This window comes from Otolemur garnettii, unplaced genomic scaffold (assembly GCF_000181295.1).
Source record: "Otolemur garnettii isolate 467f Iridium unplaced genomic scaffold, OtoGar3 scaffold00027, whole genome shotgun sequence".
NCBI lineage: Eukaryota > Metazoa > Chordata > Mammalia > Primates > Galagidae > Otolemur > Otolemur garnettii.
The window spans coordinates 2,359,370-2,378,863 of NW_003852422.1; the positions used below are offsets into that span (position 1 = coordinate 2,359,370).

The 19,494-nt window shown below is 48.8% G+C and overlaps 1 protein-coding gene across 1 annotated transcript in view; it reads left to right on the forward strand.

The window, feature by feature from the left end:
• The first annotated feature begins 8,831 nt into the window (after positions 1 to 8,831).
• The window catches only part of MBP (myelin basic protein), a 107,430-nt gene continuing 96,767 nt past the window's right edge, over positions 8,832 to 19,494 (forward strand). Inside the window, exon 1 of the mRNA XM_023512373.1 lies at positions 8,832 to 8,995. The gene's annotated coding sequence lies outside the window, so the exon portion shown is untranslated. The remainder of the gene's footprint in view (positions 8,996 to 19,494) is intronic.

Sequence of the window (19,494 nt, forward strand, 5' to 3'; positions counted from 1 at the left end):
CTCCCACCCTGCCCCCAGAGCCCAGGACCTGGACAGCCTTCGCCCTCCTCACCCAGAGCCCAGGACCTGGACAGCCTTCGCTCTCCTCACCCACTCCCACCTGCCCTATTTCTCAGTCCTCTCCACACACTTTCTCTTTCTTCCAGGCCCTGTTCATCCTGTGGTTATTCTGGGAACATTAGCACTTACTGTTGTAAAAACGATACTGAAATCTTGGGTCTGCAGTCAGGTCTGTTCTGAATAAATTAGGACATAGGAAAAAAGCAGTGTGCAATGCACTTGACCTCACACTTAGCCCACATGCCCTCCAACAGCCAGGTTTGCTGTGATCTTCCCTCTACCCTGCTGAAATAGGATCAAAGAAGATTCAAAATTGATTCGTTGAGAATGAAAATAGTTCATCCTTTGCATTTCATTTGCCTCTCCCAGGGCATTTGCATTTTATCATTTATCAGTGCTATAAAGTAAAGCAGCAATGTTAGAATTTCCACATTCAGCCAGCAGAAAATTGGTAATATTGGGAAGGCATGGGCAAACGCCTCTGGGCTCAGACAGCGTTCTGCTACTGTGTGAGGCTGACCTCGGCTACACACTGGTGGTCATAGACAAATAAACTGCATAGACAAATAAACTGAATTTTTCATAAAACTGGCTATGATTGCATCTGCCAAGGCAGGTTTGAAAGCTACCCATCAACGCGCCGTCTCACATGGATTTCCACAAGAGGCCAGAAAGGATTAAATAATTTCTGTGGAACAGCACTTGAAATTTTGCTTTTATCTATTTTTTTTTCATAATCGTCATCAGAGAACTGATTGCATCCCTTAAGAAATGAATAATTTGGCATTTAAAGAAGTTCGGAGGCGCACATTAGCACAAAAAACCCATTACGATTCCGGGCGTCAGGCACACGCATCTCAGGCCCTCTCCAAGCATTTATCTCTCAGCTCTAACACATGCTATTTTTTAAAAGCATCCAGATTTCTACCCTAAAGGCAATTGTTTTCTTAAAGTTCATGAAGTGTAGGAGACAAATGAAAAATGCATTTTAACGTTTATATGTATGTCCCCCAGCAATAAAAGAGAACCATTAAATTGCACAACGACCCTGAAAGCTCTGAGGAAAAGCATCTGTATACAATTTTAGTCAGTTGTACTTGGAGACCTGGGGGACAGGCTAAAGCCACCTCGCATCAGTACAAAGAAAGTCGACCCAAATTCCCAAACGCTCCACGTACCAGGGGTGCGGCAAGTGACTGCACCTCATGGGGTTAAATGCATGACATCTGTGATTTTGCAAAGGTTGGTTGGATTATAAATGGAATTATAAGCTCGTTTAAAATGGGTGGAGGATGTTGCATTTCAAAGGAAACTTCTGGTCTTTTAAATCTCTCTATAAATATGGACTTTTATATGTCAGCTTTTCTCAAAGTAGGAAACAGTCTATTCTCACAGAACGTGGACACGCACCCTCTCTCAGCCGACTGGTATTTAATTCAAGTAATTGGTCAGCCCAGCAATATCTATTCCATAACAACTTCCAAAATTGCCGTGTGCTGACCTGTGAAGCACCTCTGGGCCCTGGAGGTGACAGAGCACAGCTCTAGATCATCTCCACGGTCACTGTTATTATTAGACGAGAACGCCGCAGTTCTGTCTGGCTCTAATGATGTTTCATTCTGCTTTCAGCTGCCTTCTTATCTGCTGCTCACAACATCCTATAATTTCACTTTGCAGATGAGGAAGTTGTGTCTTAAAGGGAACAAGTGACTCACCCAAAAGGATGTGACAAGTTGGGGGAGGGCTAAAAGCAGCCATGTCCTTCCCCTTCTAAAACCATCTCAGATCCTACAGTTCTGACGTCTTATGCTCTTCCCAGGCACACAGCCCCGGGGGTGATTCACGCCTGAGTGAAGAACAGCTCACACTCTCAGAGCGTTTTGTCCAAAGAGGTCTGCGCTCTGTGTGGTTTCTGGGTGCGCCTCTAGGACCAGCTCCTCCATACAGACCAGGAGCACCTGGAGACCACACAGGGAAGGGTAAGATTGATTATGCCAAAGACGCCCAGCTTTCCAATTATAAACTCACATACTAGAAACCAGCTCCATAAAAACCAACCCGCTGGTCCACAGTTAACACAGTTACTTTTATCAAGAATGTTGGCAACTGTTTACTGACAGGGAAAGATGCTTATGACATTCTGCTAGGTGGAAAAAGCAAATTACAAGATAATAATTATAGCATGGCTGCAGTTTTATAAATATATACAGTGTGCAAAAATGTTGGAAAGTAAAAATTCATGCTGTGTTCAGATGATTCTTTCTCAGTAGTGTAAGTTGGAGTCTTTTTTTATTTTTTAGAGACAGAGTCTCAGTCTGTCACCTAGGCTGGAGTGTAGTGGCAGGATTACAGCTTCCTGGGCTCTCAAACTCCTGGGCTCAAGTGATCCTCCTGCCTCAGTCTCAAAAAGCCCTGGGGTCATAGGCGGGCTGTGGACTTTGGCCGTGTCCCCGAGTGGACGCACACCCTCTCAGAGCTGCGGACTTTGAGAAATCTCCATACTGCTTCCCGCAGAGGTGAAGTGTATTAATTGACACTCCCACCAAGACGCTTCCCTTTCCTCTGTAACCTCACCAGCATGTTACTTTTGTCTTTTTATTATCTATTCTGACTGAGATGAACCCCACTGGGGTTCTATCTGCATCTCTCTGATGACTGTGGGCCTGAGCATTTTCTCATCTGCGGCTGCTCATGTGTGTGTCTTCTTTTGAAAGTGTCTGTTTGTGTCCTTTGCTTTTGATTGGGGTTATTTTGTCATGGTTGTTGCTGTTGAGTTGTTTAAGCTCCTTGTGAATCCTGCATGTCAGTCCCTGTCAGAGGCAGAGTTTGCAGACAGTTTCTCCCATCCTGTCTGCCCATTGTGTTCACTTTGGCTGTTCTGCACACTTTTGCTATACAGAATCTTTTTATTTTAAGTCTATTTTTATCAGTGTTGCTTGTGTTTCAATGTCCTAATCATGAATTCTTTGCCAACACCAATGTTCAGAATTCAGTAAAGTTTTAGGCTACAAAAAATCAAGGTAGAAAAATCAGTAAGCATTTTTATGCACCAATAACAACCAAGCTGAGAACTAAATCAAGAAGGCAATCCCATTTACAAGCTGGAAAAAAAAAAAAAAAAACCATGGAATACATTTAACCAAGGAAGTGAAAGATCTCTACATGTAAAACTACCACACACTGAAGTAGGAAATTGTGAATGACACAAAGGGAAATACACTCAATTCACATAAGTCAGAAGAATCAATGTGGTTAAAATGACCACCCTGGCCAAAAGAATCTATTGATTCAACGCAGTCCTAACCAAAAAACTACTGTCATTTTTCATAGAGTTAGAAAAATAATCCTAAAATTTATATAAAACAAACAAAAAGCCCAGATGGGCAAAGCAATCTCATGCAAAAAGAATGCAGCTAGAAGACCCAGGTTATCAGACTTCAAATTATACTATAAGAAAAAACAGCATAGTCCTGGCATAAAACTGGACACATAAATCAACGGGAAGACAGAGCCCAGAAATAAAGCCACATATCTACAGCCAACTGATCTTTGACAAAGTTGTCAAAAACATACACTGGGGACAGGACACGCTTCAAGAAATGGTGTGGGGAAAACTGGAAAGCCACATGCAGAAGAATGAAACTGGACATCTATCTCTCGCCATACACACGTACAAAATCAACTTATGATAGATTAAAGACTTGAATGTAAAACCTGAAACTATAAAAATACTAGACAAAAATCAAGATATATTAGAGCCATGTGCATTTACTTTTAGCTGACAAACTGTGTTTCTCTGAGCCAGACTGGATCACCTGGGGCCCACCTGCCAGTCAGATGCTACTGAAGACCTACTGTGTGCCAGCCTGCCTCAGAGTGTTATCAGGCAGAAGTGGACAAGGACAGCATCCCTCCCTGGGTGGGGCTCACTTGCTGATGTAGCAGGGTGAGAAGAAGGGAATGCACGCAGTAAACAAGAACACCCCAGATGGTATCACAGCACAGAGCAGAAACTTCAAATAGAGCCGTGGGAAATAGTCCAGAGACCACTGCTTCAGGGTGGGAGGGAAGCCATGAAAGTCTCATTAGGGAGGGGACTTTATTTCATTGTAAAATACATAGATCATAAAATCAATCATCTTAACTATTTTTAGGTGTACAGCTCAGTAGCAAAAGTACATTCACATTTTTGTGCGACCATCACAAACATCCATCTCCATGACCCCTTGTGTCTTGCAAAATACAAACTCCGTGCTGTTTAAAAAAGCAGGGATTTCTAAGTGGCAACCCAAATGATTGGAAAATGGGTGACTGTGGAGACTCATGGAGGGCAATGGTCTCACAGAGAGGGTGTGTTGCTCACCCCAAAGGGCAAAGCAGAAAGGGGTGAGACAACTGTGAGATGTAGAGAGAGGACGGGGCATCAGAGGCGGGAGTTGAGCAGGGGAAAGTGTGAATTTCAGTCTACAGGCTGTGAGAGGCACTTCAGGACTTCCAGCAAGGGAGGTGGCTTGATTGATTTACAACTAATACATCCACACGTCCATGGTGGGGACCAAGACAGCCACCGCAGGGGCCTGCAGAGCCACACAGGGGCATGACAAAGAGGCAGAGAAGGAGGAAATTGGGGGCAGAGTGGCAAGACCTGCTGCCAAGTTAGAGATGTGGGAACACAAAGAGTCTGGGGTGGTTCCCAGGGTGGAGGCTGGAGCCCTGGGTGGCCTGTGAGGCCCTTCAGGCTCGGAGAAGGCTGAGAGGTAGGGGCAGAAAGACAGCCCTCCTTCCTGCCTGTTGGACATCGCTCCTTGGCAAGTCTTAATGTCAGACCTGGGATACTGTGTCCCGGGAAACCTGACATTAAAGATCAAGTCCAGGCTCAGCGCCTGTGGCTCAAGCGGCTAAGGCGCCACGTACACCTAAGGTGGCGGGTTCGAATCCCCAGCCCAGGCCCGCCAAACAACAATGACAGCTACAACCCAAAAATGGCCGGGTGTTGTGGCGGATGCCTGTAGTCCCAGCTACTTGGGAGGCTGAGGCAGCAGACTCGCTTGAGCCCAGGAGTTGGAGGGTGCTGTGAGCGTGATGCCATGGCACTCTACCCAGGGGGATAGCTTGAGGCTCCTTCTCAAAAAAAAAAAAAAAAAAAAGATCAAGTCCAGGGCAGCTTTTCTTCCTGTAAGCCTGACCATACGTGATGTTACCACAGAGAGAATTGTACGACATGGTTGGTGCTCAGTGAAGCTGTGTGTTAATAGACTTTATTAACCTGAGGTATATATCTTGAAGCAAATTCTATTTTCCTACCCAGAGTGAATCTCAAGTTTACGTTTTTGGCTGCCGTAAGAACAGTTAAACGTACAATCCCAGACCCAAGTACACAGAGTAATTGAGCAACTTTCTGGCATCTATCCTTTGTACCTTTTAGTACCAGATACTGCAAGAGGTCCCATAATTCACCTAATCCTATTGCACTTGGACTTTGGATAAACAAAGTCACAGAAATATTACACACTTTGTCTAAGAGAGACTTATAAATATGTGTCTGGGAGAAACCAACACAGCCAAATTATGTGGCTCCCTAATTTTTAGTTAGTGTTTTTACTTGTCAGACCATCGAGCTACTCAGAGGCAGGTTCCCGAGATGACAGCCACACATACCCACTAACTCCCTTCCAGTGCCTCATATCTAACTAGGAATTCATATGTTTGTATTCTGTTCATTAAAGGCAGCAGGCTAATCATGTAAGTTTCAGGCCCCATAGAACTTGGAAGCCCCCTTGTACCACAGGCAAAGAAGATGGTGAAAAGGGTTAGTGTTGCTAAGTTTAAGCTTTCAAACACGAAGGTAGAGGAAATAATCTTCCCTCCTGGAAGAGTTCATCACTGTTTCAACTCACTTTTGTTGATCCCATCTTTAAAGGCCATTTCCCCTGAACTTAACATGCAGGCACCCAGCCTCCACGTGGATAACCCAGTGGTTTGAGTGTCCCCAGCAAAACTCCTGCTGAAACTAATCTCCAATGTGTCGGTGTTGAGAGGTGAGGCCTTTAGGACATGATTGGGTCATTAGTGCATTATCGTGGAAGGTGAGCTGGTAGCTTTATGCGAAGGGGACAGAGACCATTAGCTCAATTGTCCCCTTGCCCTGTGATGCCCTGCGCTGCCCCAGGAATCCTTAGATTCCCACCAGCAAGAAGTCTCTCACCAGACTTAGCCCCTGGATCTGCAACTTCCTGGCTTCTGTTATAATTCTAAGAATTATGCTTCTTTTCTTCATAAATTACCCATTTTCAGGGTAACCCTAACCCTGTTCTTTTTGTTAAAACAAGGACAGTGGTAATTTTCACACATGAACTGAGGCAATGTAGTGAGCACTCGTGCCAATCAATAATCGTGAATAAGTAGTGAATGAATGATTGAGGTGTCTGACTAATCAGACCATCAGTTAATAAAATGTTTTCTTTTCTGGAAATGGAGTCTCTGGTTATTTACAAGGGGTATAGTAACTATCGGGTAGGCAGTGGCGTCTATACCCTCAAGATTTCCCCAATTCTGTCCTTCCACTTGTCATTCTAACCAACTCTTCCAGAAGCCTTGATGCATAACTATCCCAAACGTAGTGAATTGAAGCAGCTGCCATTTAATTTTGCTCCTGAATTCTGCGGGCCAGTATTTGGAAGCAGTGTTTGGCTCAGCTCTGCTCCACGCTGTCTGGAACGCAGCTGGGAAGACTCAGGCTGAGGGTGGCAGAGGGTGGTCTCCTCTGGTGTTTGCTCCCACTCTATCTGGTGGTTGATGCTGGTGGCTGGGAGCATCTCACCTGGACTGTCCTTAAGAACATGTGACCTTTTAAATGTTGGTCAGGTTTTCTCGGTATCCACGAACTTTTAGAACTGGCTGCCAATCTGCATGGGCATTCTATCCCAAACAAAACACGTACAGTGCTGTAAAGACTTCAGGAAGACTCTGAATGTCTGCCCAGCCTGACATTTATGGAGGTGACTCCTGGCAGCTGTAAATCTCAGTAAACCACTAAAAATCGGACAGAAGTAGAACAGAAGGGCACAGGCTACTGTTTTCAGCGTGGCTGGTGAGATTCCCAAAAGCCCAGCTGTGAGTGGCCTTGGCAGGACAGGCAGGTATCTGCTCCGTGTGAAGTCACCCTGAGAGGAAGCAAGGAGATATTGTAGGGGAGAAGATCCTGTTTCTGATGCTAAACTGGGAGCTTGAATGGGAAGCCATGTTCCAGCTTCCCAGTGCTTGGGCCTTAATAAAGAGTGACTTGAGCCTGGGGACCTGGAGCACCCTCGTTGGGGGTCACTGCCGGTGCAACCTGGGCATTTGTCCAGCTCCTTCATATGTGTCCTGTTTATCCTTTACTTATGGTTGGCGTGAAGCCAGGGAAAATTGCAGAATAAATAAACTTTACCCTTGGCAGTGGGCACCCCTTTACCTACACATCCTCACCTGCAACCTAAAGTCCCCAGAACCCCCAGACGCTCTGTTGCCAATAGTCTTTTCTGAGGAAAAGACTAGATCAAGTGTGTTTCTATTGCTGCAGAAATATTTCTCTTTGAACTGCCAGAACTTGAACTCAGTTGCTAACCCTGGGGTCTTTGTGGGCCCAGTTAGAGTGGGCAGGCTGAAAGGCACACTGCAGATGGCCCAAGGGACAGGAGCCCATGGTGTCCTCCCGGTCCTCAGTAAACACGGTGTGGGCCCACACTGTATTCCCGATGGGAGATATAGGTCAGAAAGATCAGGGCCCTTCTGTGTCTCTCCAGAACGTCCTACTCTTCCCACAGCAGGAGGTGGCCCAGAACCCAGATCCTCTACCACGGACTGGGTGCGTGATCCGTGTATGATCGGGAGGGTGCTGTGGCGTGGCCAGCTGCGTCTGCCCCACTGCGCAGTGCCGGGGTTTTTACGCGCATGCCTCCGTCCCGGCCTCCTTCACTAGCAGGGGTGCGCTCGGGACCCCACTCCAGGTCTACGAAGAGAGCCGGGGGCGGCGTCTGTGGCCCAGTGAGTAGGGCGCCCTCACCATATACCAAGGGTGGTGGGTTCAAACCCAGCCCTGCCAAACTGGAACAAAACATAGCCGGGCATTGCGGTGGACGCCTGTAGTCCTGGCTGCTCGGGAGGCTGAGGCAGGAGACTCGCCTACAGGAATTGGAGGTTGCTGAGAGCTGTGACCCCACAGCACTCTACCAAGGGCAAGAAAATGAGACTCTGTCTCTAAAAAATAAGAGAGAGACCCGGGAACCTCAGTAGGGACTGGCCTGGAGTTTGATCTTCCGAACCCAGACGCTGGCCTGTGCCAAGCTCAGCAGCCGGCTTTCTGAAAGCGAGGACAGCCAGAGGGGGCGAGGACAGGCACTGAACTCGGCGGCACGGACGGTGTGGACCTGGACCCGTCGCGCACATGGGTCTCTGTCGCTCAAGCTGCGCCTAGAGGAGACGCCTGCTCGCTCGCCCCAGCTGGGTCACAAGCAGCACGCAGTAGGTCCCAGCTGCAGAGACGCTCCCGCCCCGCCTCCCGAGGGCTAACCCAGCGCGGGTCTCCGCGGGCCTCCGAGTTCCGCGTGGGCTGCGCCGTCGCGGTCCTCGCGCTCCTGTGGCGGGTGGGGGCGCCAGGCTGGGGGACGGCTGCAGCCCGGGCGTGTACCTGACCGGCGCGGCCCGGGGCGGGGCGGGGAAGCAGGGTGCGCGCCCGTCCCTCAGAGCAGCCGCCGTCAGTCACCGCCGCGCGCCAGCGAGGACGAGCCTCCGGCCCTGGCGGCCCCAGTCCCGACCCCGGAAGGCGGCGCCGGTGGCCCGGGGCCCCTGTGCTGCCCGCTCCCCGGCACCAGGACCAGCCCCGGGCCCCGGCGTGGAGAGCACAGCCTGGGACCCCGCGGCGCCCCTCGATCTCGGAGCAACGAGCACAGCGCCGGTGGGTGATCGTCCCGGGGACGGGCGGGGCGGCTCTGGCGCCTTTGTCTCCGCGCCCCTCCGAGCGGGGACAGGAGACCTGGGCGAGAGGGCTCCGGGCGGCGCGGGGTGCAGGTGCGGTCCTGGCAGCTGGACTCCAGGTCCCTTTCCCGGCCCAGGGCGCGCGGAGCTCACCTGGGCAGAGGCGCAGGTGGCCGGGCAGGTGGCAGCCCAGTGTCCTCCCAAACCTGACATCCTGGTCTCTCACTCGGCTCCTACCCGCGAGAAGGTGGGCGCGGGTGTAGACGGGAGTAGACCTCGGTGGGGACTGGAGCCCGAGGTTTCCAAGGGTGGTCTCCATACAGGCCTGGCGGCCCTGGGTCACTCAAACAGCTCCGGGCCGTGGGGGAAGTTGTGAGGTGGGAGGTGACAGCGGTCAACAGAGGCCGCTCTCCGCTCTGTGGAGACTGCTGGTGGGAGCCGAGGGGCCGGCAAGGTGGGGGATCTAAGGCTTAAAGAACCTCCGAGTTACACACCTGGGGCCCAGAGGGCGATCGCGGCCAGCCCCTCCCCCCAGGGTGAAGCGCGGTTTCCCTTTGAGCAACGAGGGCGGCGACAAAGGTCTAGATCCCGCTTCCGCCTTTCCAGGGCCGGTCTCTGGTTCCCCTGCTGCGCTCTCGCCCCACCTGAGCCCACCTGCGGCCATGCGCCTGCCCCACCGGCGTCCCCTAGGCATGCTCCCAGGCCTGGGCCCTGGCACTTGTGTGATTGCTATTTGCGCGGTTACCCCAGGTGCTCTTGGTTCCCCGGCAGCACGGTCTTCCTTTTGGCATCACTTTAGCCCCTATTTTGGAAGGTGGAGTGTGTGGGGGGAAAGCTTCGAGTTTCTTTGGGGACCCTAGTAAGAAGCAGGCATCCGGTTCCTTGTTTTCTAATCGTAACAGTGTGAAAATCAACCGTATGTGTTTGTTTATCTGCGCCAGTGACAGGGGCTGGGGGGCTGGAATGTGCTGGAAGGACGGTAGACATCGTTCAAGGGAGACCTCAGCCTGTCCGGCCAGAGGACCCCTGACTAGAAATAGAGGTTTGCAGAGGAAGGACACTCAGGGGCATCCCATCTCAGACTGCCTGCCTTGGAGACTGTCTGCCTAGCCCAGGAAGAAACCTCAGGGACCATCACTGACCCGTCAGGGCCATCCTGAAGCCCCTTAACCCTGCACAAGAGCTTCCTGCGGGCCACTCCCGTGAGGTGGGGCCTTTACTGACCTGGGAAGAGAGGCCTTCAGTAAGTCAAGGGCCTGTAAGGACCCGCAGCCTAGCAGGGGCTGTTTCTACCCCCTAACAGAAAGTGCACAGCGGCGATTGTTTTTTCTTAAGTGAAGTAAACAGAAACTTGAGGGGAAAGAACCCAGATTATTGTGAATGTTGGGGCAGTAACTCCCCAGGATCTGACTGCTTTGAAATGGCCACTGCTGTTAACTCAGGGTTGAACAAAAGCTATTTGATTCAAATCCACTTTGAAAATCCTTCTGAACAACCACAATTCTGCTGAAAGATGAGGACGAGATGCGATTCCTATTTCAGAGCTGGCTGCTCCCCCGTGATTCTGAACACCAGTGTTCCTAGTCCCGGCACCGGCAGCTGTGGCTGCCTGCGTTGGTTCTGATGTCTGCTGAAAGCTGACAAACAGAGACCAACTTTGCTTGTGATTTCGCTATTTCTGCCTGGCTTTTAAATATTAATTGAAGGTTATTTTGTTTGACTTTCAGTTTCTCCCACGTTCGTTAAAAACCTGGCACTTGAGAGGGAAGCTTCCCTGAGCCTATACCAGGGAGCAGTCATTGACCTCTTGCAAATTGCCAGCGGTCTTCTGAGAGCCATTTGTCACTAGTGGAGTGCTCATAGCTGCCTGGGATGCCCTCCTGTGATGTCACTGTCCTATTAATAGCCTCGTTTTTTACTGATGAGGAACAAGGCACAGAGAGGTTAGTTAGCCCAAGGGCGCACAATTAGAAAGAGGCAGGAGTCTGCCCCCAGGTCTGGATCAGTGCCTGGCCTGGCTGTGGTGAACAGGGCACCTTGCAAGGCGCCCTCCACTTCTCTTTCATCTTGAATTCCACCGTTAATGAGTGAGATGCCGTAGCTGGAGTCTGAGGGAGATGCCCGCAGAATGCACTTCCTTTTCAGAATGGTGTGACCATAAGGGCACCAACAGCTTTCTTTTCTTGGTTTTTTGTTTGTTTCTTTGTTTTTGGGTTTTTGTTTTTGTTTTTGTTTTTTTTGCAGTTTTTGGCCAGGGCTGGGTTTGACCCTGCCACCTCCAGCATATGAGGCCGGCGCCCTACTCCTTTGAGCCACAGGCGCCGCCCCCAACATCTTTCTTTTTATCATCCTTTTCTTATATTTTAGTTGTCAGTAAAGAAGAAAAGACTATAGTCTAATACTCTTTGTGTAAGTCTAAATAAATAGTCATTGGGCAGTCATTAACATGCTCCTGCTGGCCCAGGGGAGCCCACTGGGAGAAGCCCCCGGGCCGTGCTTCATGGAAGAGCAGACCTGGCAGAGACCCTGGCTCCTGCCAGGCATAAGTACCAGATAAACAGCTGGAACATTCTGCTGAGCAGCTTTTAAACCTCTGTAAAAATCTGTAGTGTGCAGCTTCACTCAGAGAAACAAAACCAGCAAGAGATACAAATCAGGATTTACTGAGGCAAGCCGGACATCCATAGAAGGCTGACCAGAAGGGCAGCTGAAGGCTCAGGCAGGGGCTGAAGCTGCTGCCCACGGGTGGAGTCTCCCTGTCATCGTGCCCGGTGATAACTACGGGTGCATATTCCGAAGCTTTTAGAGATTTCCAGGACTCCTTAACTGTTAAAATGACAAAACATGGATCTGAATATTCTTTTGTTCTCGGCTTCATAAACAAGGCTGGGTTGTTCTGGGGCCCTGTTATAAAAAACAGGTGGATGTCTGAAGGATGAGGAGAAACAGGCTCCTGTGAGGTTGGTATCTGGAATGTATCCAGAGCTCTAAAATTCAGTAAAATGAAGCAAGCCACCCAGGAGTTATTAATAAATGCGAGCCAGAACAGGCTGTGTAGTTTAGAGATAAAACCCAGCTGGACTCATAAAATATGAAAAGAACTTGAACCTATTGGTAGTGAGGGGATTAAAAATTAAAACAGCAATAAGATACTTTGTCCTGGTCATCATACTGGTAAAATTTTTTAATTGTGACTGTACCAAGTATTGGAGAAGACAGAGAAATGAGGACTAATATTGCAAGTAGGGGTGTGAATGGGAACAAACACTCAAGAGAATAATCTGGGGGAGCTGAAGAGGGAGCACCCCAATGATACTGGACGATGTCGCTGCCAGGGCTGTCCTCAGGGGAGACACACGTGTGCACGCTCGCTGACGCAGTCTTTACAGGTTTGTTTTGAGATCATGGTGTGTTCACACGCAGCTGTAAAAAACAGTCTGGAGAGATCTCAGGTGCCCCTCATCTGGTCACCCTGGTGATAACATCTCACAGACTGCAGTGTGCTGGCACAGCCAGGAAGTTAGCTTGGACACAATCCCTTGACCTCATTCAGATTTCAGATTTCACCCATTTAGATGTACTCATTTTAAAGAGTGTGTATGTGTTTGTGTGTGTGTGTGTGTCTCCATGTAATTTAACATGTGTAGAATTGTGTGACACCAGTGCAGTCAAGGTGCAGGATACCTCCTGCTCTGCTTTAGGACCCCAGCCACCTTCCTCCATTCCCCCCCAAACCCTGGCAGCCCCTCATCTGTTCCCCATTTTCTGTTAGTCCATCACTTCAAGAATGCTCTAGAAATGGAACCAAACAACATGTAACTTTTTGAGATTGACATTATTTTCTCCATAATATGTGCCCAGGAGTGTAACAGTGGGGTACTGTGGTAACCAGGTGTCCACTTACCCTGTCTTACCTTGGTCACCACGTCGCATCCACACCCCACCTGTGTCCATGTCCCCCATCCTCACCATCCCCTTATTCACAGCTCCCTGCTATCCTCTTACCCATGTCAACACCTCACTTGCAAGAATCAGCAAGACAGGGGTCGAGCATGTGGAGGTGACAGAAACCATGTGTTAGCTGGTTTATCTGCAGTAACTCACTTTCATTCAGAGTGAAGGGATTAACATTCAGTTCACCAGTTTTCCAAGGAACAAAAAGGAAAATGAACTGTTATGCACAGTAAGTGATCAACAAAGTAGCATATTCAGTTTTATACTAGAGACTTATAAACAAAATATATAAAAAGGCAATTAAAAAGGGAAGAAATGGAAACAGCTGAGAGGCCGGAGTGAGGGGGGCAGAGGAGAGGGGAAGTTGGAGGAAGGGGATTCCCTCAGCGCCTGGGAGGTAACTCCCCACCTGAGCGCCCACTCCTCTAGGACCCTGCTCGTGGGAATGAGTCTGTTTCTCTCCTTCAGAATCAAATCCTGGACCTGTCAAAATACGTGGTGTCTCCAGGCAGTGCTGAGAGGAGCTGCAGAGAGCTGCGTGCTCTTAGGCTAGAAAGGGATCTAGCAGGTAATCTAAGGTCTAACTCAAGAGAGTAAAACGGAAGAGTTAGATATGCCCAGAGAAAGTGGGATGCAGAAAACAAAAAGAGCAGAAATCAATGGAATTGAAAGTAGGAAAACGGTAGAAAAAATCAGTGGAACAGGAAGATGGGAAAGACGGACTAAAGCGGCAGGCAGCTCGTTAGAGGACAGTCGCAGATACGGACATGTCCAGCCTCACTAGTGCTTTCTTTCACTGACGTGACACTTCAGAGCGACGCTGATTTCGAGAAGGGGCGGCACCGGCAGGTTACGGGGCCTGTACCGGGAGTTCGGTGGAGTTTCCCTCTCATTCCAGGAAGTCAGTTTCCAGGGCCTCTTGGTCACTTTTCCTCAAGATGTAATGCTTCTTCTCGGTGTGAATTATGTAAAACTCAAAAGCAGTTGAAATAACCGCTCAGGAAGCGTCAGTCAATGAACTGGCTCTAGTAGCACATCAGTTTTGTTTATGTTGCAATTAGGGCCTGGATTTGGGTTTTATCTTCCAGTTTCAAATCTGTCTGGAAACTTGTGACTGGGGTCAACTTTCCTTTTGAAAGTGGAGTTAGCTTGGTCTCCTGGCTACCATGTATTTGAGACTTTCTTTTGCTCAGTGTTCAGCATCCACTCCTGGCCGCTTTGAAACGTCACGGGCTGTGCTGCTTGCTTGCGACATCCACTCTGCTTTGGCTGACAGGCCTCATGGGTCAGTGAGGGCCATTGCATGCCGGGCACTGTGAGGACACAGTGTGAAATGACTGGCCTGGGACTCACAGCTGACCAAGGGGTGATCACGGGAGACAGGGCTCAAGTGTGCTCAGCTTTGATTTTCTCAAACAGAGGGTGATAAGCCTTAAATCACTTGCTAAGGAATGGTGAGTGTCGGTCCAGGGCTGTGTGTTCATCTGGGCATCTTAGGTCATGCTAAATTCCTTATGGCCTTGTCCAGTGCGGGACAGCAACACTAGACGGGTCCCACTGACCTCCAGGTTGGACTGTCTGCCCTGTTGCCGATTCTAGGCTGACTGCCCACCTACACAGAGGGAGGGGAACCCCCCTCTCAGATGGACTATTTTTCACAGGGAGTCTGAGCAGAAGCTCTCAAGTTTGAGAGGTCAACACATGCAGAAAATAAAACAAAACCTCCGTGTGTCAGTCTGAACTCCTCACAGGGATGGGATTGGCGGGTGGCTGGATGCCCAGCTCCCAGGCAAAGCATCTGCAGTGACTCTCCTGTCTTCTCCCCAGGGAGGGGACAGGCTGGCACCAGTGCTTCTTGTCAAGTGCTCTGCAGCCACCTGCACACATTTCACTGGGAATTCTTAAGAAATGCAGAGTCCTCGGCTCAGCCTCCAGCGTATCAGGCAGTCTTGGGGACTAAGCTCAGGAACCTATATTTTAATGAGCTCCTGGTAAATTCAGGACCTCTGCTCTGAGTGAAGGAAGGACACAGGGAGTGAGTGGCCCTTGTATCTGGTCTACGCAGTTTGTTGGAACTGCACAGATGCTCACAGTGTGTGCTTCAATACGATCAGCAAATGCCTTCCTCTTCACTGATAAACCAAATATGTATTAGAAAGAATGACCCACCAGTTCAAATAAGAGTTTTATGTTGACAACACATTTTTATTGATACCATTTTTTTTTTGATCCCTGCTTCCCATTCAGAGAGTCACATCTCATTTTTTGCCTGTGAGGGCAGCCGTGCCTGATGAGGGGTGTCCACACACACAATGAGTTCTTCATCTTGTATAGTGGAAAAATTACCTTTTGCTAAGAAAAGTAGCAAAGCAAAACTTATAAAGCCATGACGTAGGCTCCAACCTAGAGCAAACGCATGACTGAGATCCATCGGCCACCTACTCTGTGCAGAATGCTCTGCTGTGTATTCAGGGCACAGCAAGAGAAAACAGATGGCCTTCCTGCCCTCCAAGTGCTTATAGTTTTATTGGAGAACTAACTTAGAATCCACAAATAAGTTTTCCAAGGCAAACTATTTTCTCAGTGCCCTGGAATGTGTTCAGACAAAATGCCGCAGAATCTCTGAAGAAGAAGATTGCACCCATGAGAGGAAAATACCCCATAAAGTTTGTTCTGTTCTGTGCCCTGTTCGCTTCCCGCCCGATCTCCACTCCCCCAGCTCCCCGTCTGTCTCCCAGGTCACCTGTCTGGATCCTCTCAGGATTCCCAGCTCTTTAGCGTGACACTGGTGCTTTCTGGGGTCGCTTGCTTGCCTGGTTTCTTGCTCTCACCGTCCTACGCAGCCTTCAAACAGGATGGTGTTCCTGCAGTTCTGTTCATGGGGGCTTAAATGTTCCATATTCTTCATTCTGAAAAATTGTCCAAATATGATGTATTCGCTCTAATACATAGCATAATACATAGTCATAATGTTTGTTGCATAAACAAACAGGTGCACTCTGCTGATTCAAATTGCCACCACCCAATTAATGCATCCCAGGAGCCTGGATTTTACAAAAGTCATTTGTCTAAATCTGCTCTCCACCAATCAGCAGCCAGCTGAAGAATTGGGGCATGACTTATTCAGCTTAAATTTATTCAATTTAAAAGATCCCATGAATTAAATCAATAATTTAATGAAATAAGCAAAAGAGATTCTCACAGATTTTAGGAGCTGGGTTTCCCTGTGTGAGCAAGGTGGAGGGGATGGCCTGGGGGGGTGTGTTTTAGTTATTTTTATTATGCTGCTTTCTGGTGTCTGAATATGTAATAATCTTTGGATAGCCTAAGGCCGAGATTTATGAAGTATAAGTGCCCACTTCAGTTATCTTCCTGGAAATATGACCAGGATAAATTATATTTCAGAAGCAGCAAAATGCAGGGCTTTCTGCTGCTGCTGGAAGGTGCCGGGATTTAAGAGGGAGATGATGAGTCTTCTACTCCAGCGTTATTTGTTATGTCAGGACTTATTTGTGAAGAGAGAAGATTTAAGGCAGATACTAAAAACTAACCATGTTCGTTTCAGAATAAGTGCTGAAAATTGTGATGTGAGGGAGGAGAACACAGAAATGTGTAACCCGGAACAGCCTCCTGGAGCCAAGTGCTCAGGTACTCGGGGCCCCTTCTGGGGGAGGCCTCTTAGGCACAGTCCTAGCACTAAATAAATCATTGAGTCGATTGTGGAGCGAGAGATTAGCAGCACTAAAATAAAGTGTGTTGTATGAATTTAAAAGTAAATTTTACTGTGAGGGCAGACTGAAATCTGGAAGAAATTTCATGCCATTTCAAAACAAAAACAAAACAGCTGCATTTGCCTGTGAGGACCCAAGGCTCAGGCACATGTTTGTACAGGTTAATGTGATACAGTCATCTCAGAGTCCTACATCCAAGGTAACTTCACAGGTTAGTATAACACATTAGAGAAGGAATTTGGAAACTTTGCACTGGATCCCACCTGTGGAGAAGCGCTCCTGGCCTCCTCCAGGGAGCCGAGCTTAGTTACCGTGATGCCTATGACGGGCGGCGGCTCCGCAGGGCGGTAATTCAGGGCTTCCAAATCCCAGCATTTCCCCATCCTCTTTTCCCTCTCTTCCCCTTTGATTAATCTTTCCAGTCATCCTCTGTGAAGTGTTCTGCACGCTGATTTTGTGACTAATTGTGTGCATTCCAGAACACAGTGTGGAGACACAGAGAAAGCCAAATGTAAAAATGGGCAGAGAGAGCCAGAGGTGGAAGAGTGTTTATTCCTCAAAGGGAGTGAGGCTCAGACCAGGCCGGTGCCCATGGGGCCTCCAGAAAGAAAGAGAGAAACCCAAGGCTGCATCTGCCCCAGCCTCTGTTTGGACGTTGATCTTTTTAGGCTCAAAGATACCATTTAGAAATTAAACAACATGCAGAAAACACTTAGAAAGTTCAAGTTGCAAGTGCAAGCTTATTGGCAGTCGTATCCATGATGTACGCCGTGCACTCTGGGTGTTTGTTATTGAATTACTCATTTAAGTGCCATTTTTTAATAACAGTTTAAAAGTTTAAAAGATACTTACTGTACTGATGCATTCCTGTACTGCTGTGCTGTGTGTTGCTACTTGGTGAGAGCTGCCGTGGTGCGGGAGTAAGGTATGTCGGCTTCAGTGGAGTTGCTGATATATTTTGAGTCTTCAGAGCAGACATTAAAAGGCATAAGATGAGGGAGAAAGTGAACTTCCCAGCTTTTGATGAAGCTCTTTTCTAGTAAGTCCAACACTTACTGGGCAGAAAAACCAAAGACTGAATTGCCAGTGTGGTTCTTGGCAGCTGGGAGCCCAGCCCGTGAGGGGTGAGCCTGTCTGGCCTTGCCTGGGACTGCTATCAGGGCTTGGGGTACACAGTGTCTCTAATCCAATGAATTTCAATGCCTATAAAACGTGGAGCATATTAATTGCACCTGTCTTGCTAAAGATAGAATGGATTTCAAAGCTGTGTTTCTGAACTCCCTGGCCAGCACCTAGCACAGAGCCTGTACCCTTGTGAAGACCTGGCACGATTGCAGATAGGCTCTGAGCCAGGGTGCGGTCCACAGCTGCACATGGCATTCTTTTCCTTGATTAGAATCAAGATATTTTAGATCAACAACTCTAAAATTCTTTTTGTCTTCTGTGGTTTCAAAATGATAGCTTTATTATAGTCAAGACTCAGACGATGACTCTTTGGGGCCACATGTAAATTTATGGGGCTCAGCACGTTTGTTCCCTGGGCACAGAGTGCCATGTCTGAGCTGGGGAAGGCAGGCCCTATTCTGGAGCGGAGTTAACACACGTGAGGAAAACAAATATTGCTCTGTCCTGTCATCCCCGGCTCTGGGTATGAGCAATGCCAAAAGTGTCCATGGCCCTCTAATTACCAACGCAAGTGCCCTGGGTCATGTTGGACACAAGAGCCCGTAGTAATGGCAAAGGCATGCCTCCCTGCCAGGGCCCGCGAGGGGAAGTCATGGAAGATAGATGTAGGGCTGGCCACATAGGAGCCGCCCAGGTGGAGCACAATGTCCCTCTGACTTGACGGCCTCACCCCCAGGGACCTGTAAAATATTAACCAGTGGTTTCCACAGCTCCTCCAGGAAGTAGCATTTACTGCCCAGCTGCAGATAAGGGGGAACATGGGTGAAATCCTCAGAGCCAGCCAGGGAGAGCAGGAGCGAGGAGGCCTGGCCCTGACCAGCTACTGCCCAGGCTTCGTGGTTGACACTTCCTCTCTGAAGCCCAGGGCTTGCCTGTCCCCCACCATGGCCTCTGGGCTGGGTGGCTGGTACAAAACTTGCTTCTTATGATGAAGACTCACAAAAGCCAACGGGACCAGACACACGTCCCTTGTGACGGGACCCACGTGGCTGCAGAGCCAGCAGAGGTCCCCGGCCCAGGGGAGCGCTCACCACAGGGCCTCCGAACGCCCTCCCCGGCCATCCCAGGGCCAGGCCTGACATGGCAGAGCTGTCAGGACTTTGGAGTCAGGGCCTCTTCCTCCTTCTGTTTCCACAGGGATATTGTCCTCTCACCTGTCACAGACTTGGGGGTACATAACAGGAATAATAAATTAGAAACTTCAAAAGTCACTTAACTTAAATAAAAATGAAATGACTGTTTGAGCTGCCTCTTTTTTCTTTGAGAAAAATGCTTCACCGTAGTTTAGACAGTGTCACAGGAGGCTGGGCCAGGGAGCTGGCCAGCGGCTGCTTTGTCCAGCTAATAGCTTTATCCCGCTGGTCCTGCAGGCCAGGAAGTCAAGGGACCACAGTCAGATTTCCAATAAACTCCACTTTTGTGCAATTCCCTAATTTTCTTTTAAAATTATTTTTGACACATTTAAGGCAGTGTTCTTCAAGGGTTAGGGCTGATCCAGTTAGACCTGTTAAATGCAAAAAACACAAGATAGTGTTAACTTAGGGGTGAGATGGCCTGACACCCCAGAACAAAGCCCCAGAGCACGGGTGAGATGGCCTGACACCCCAGA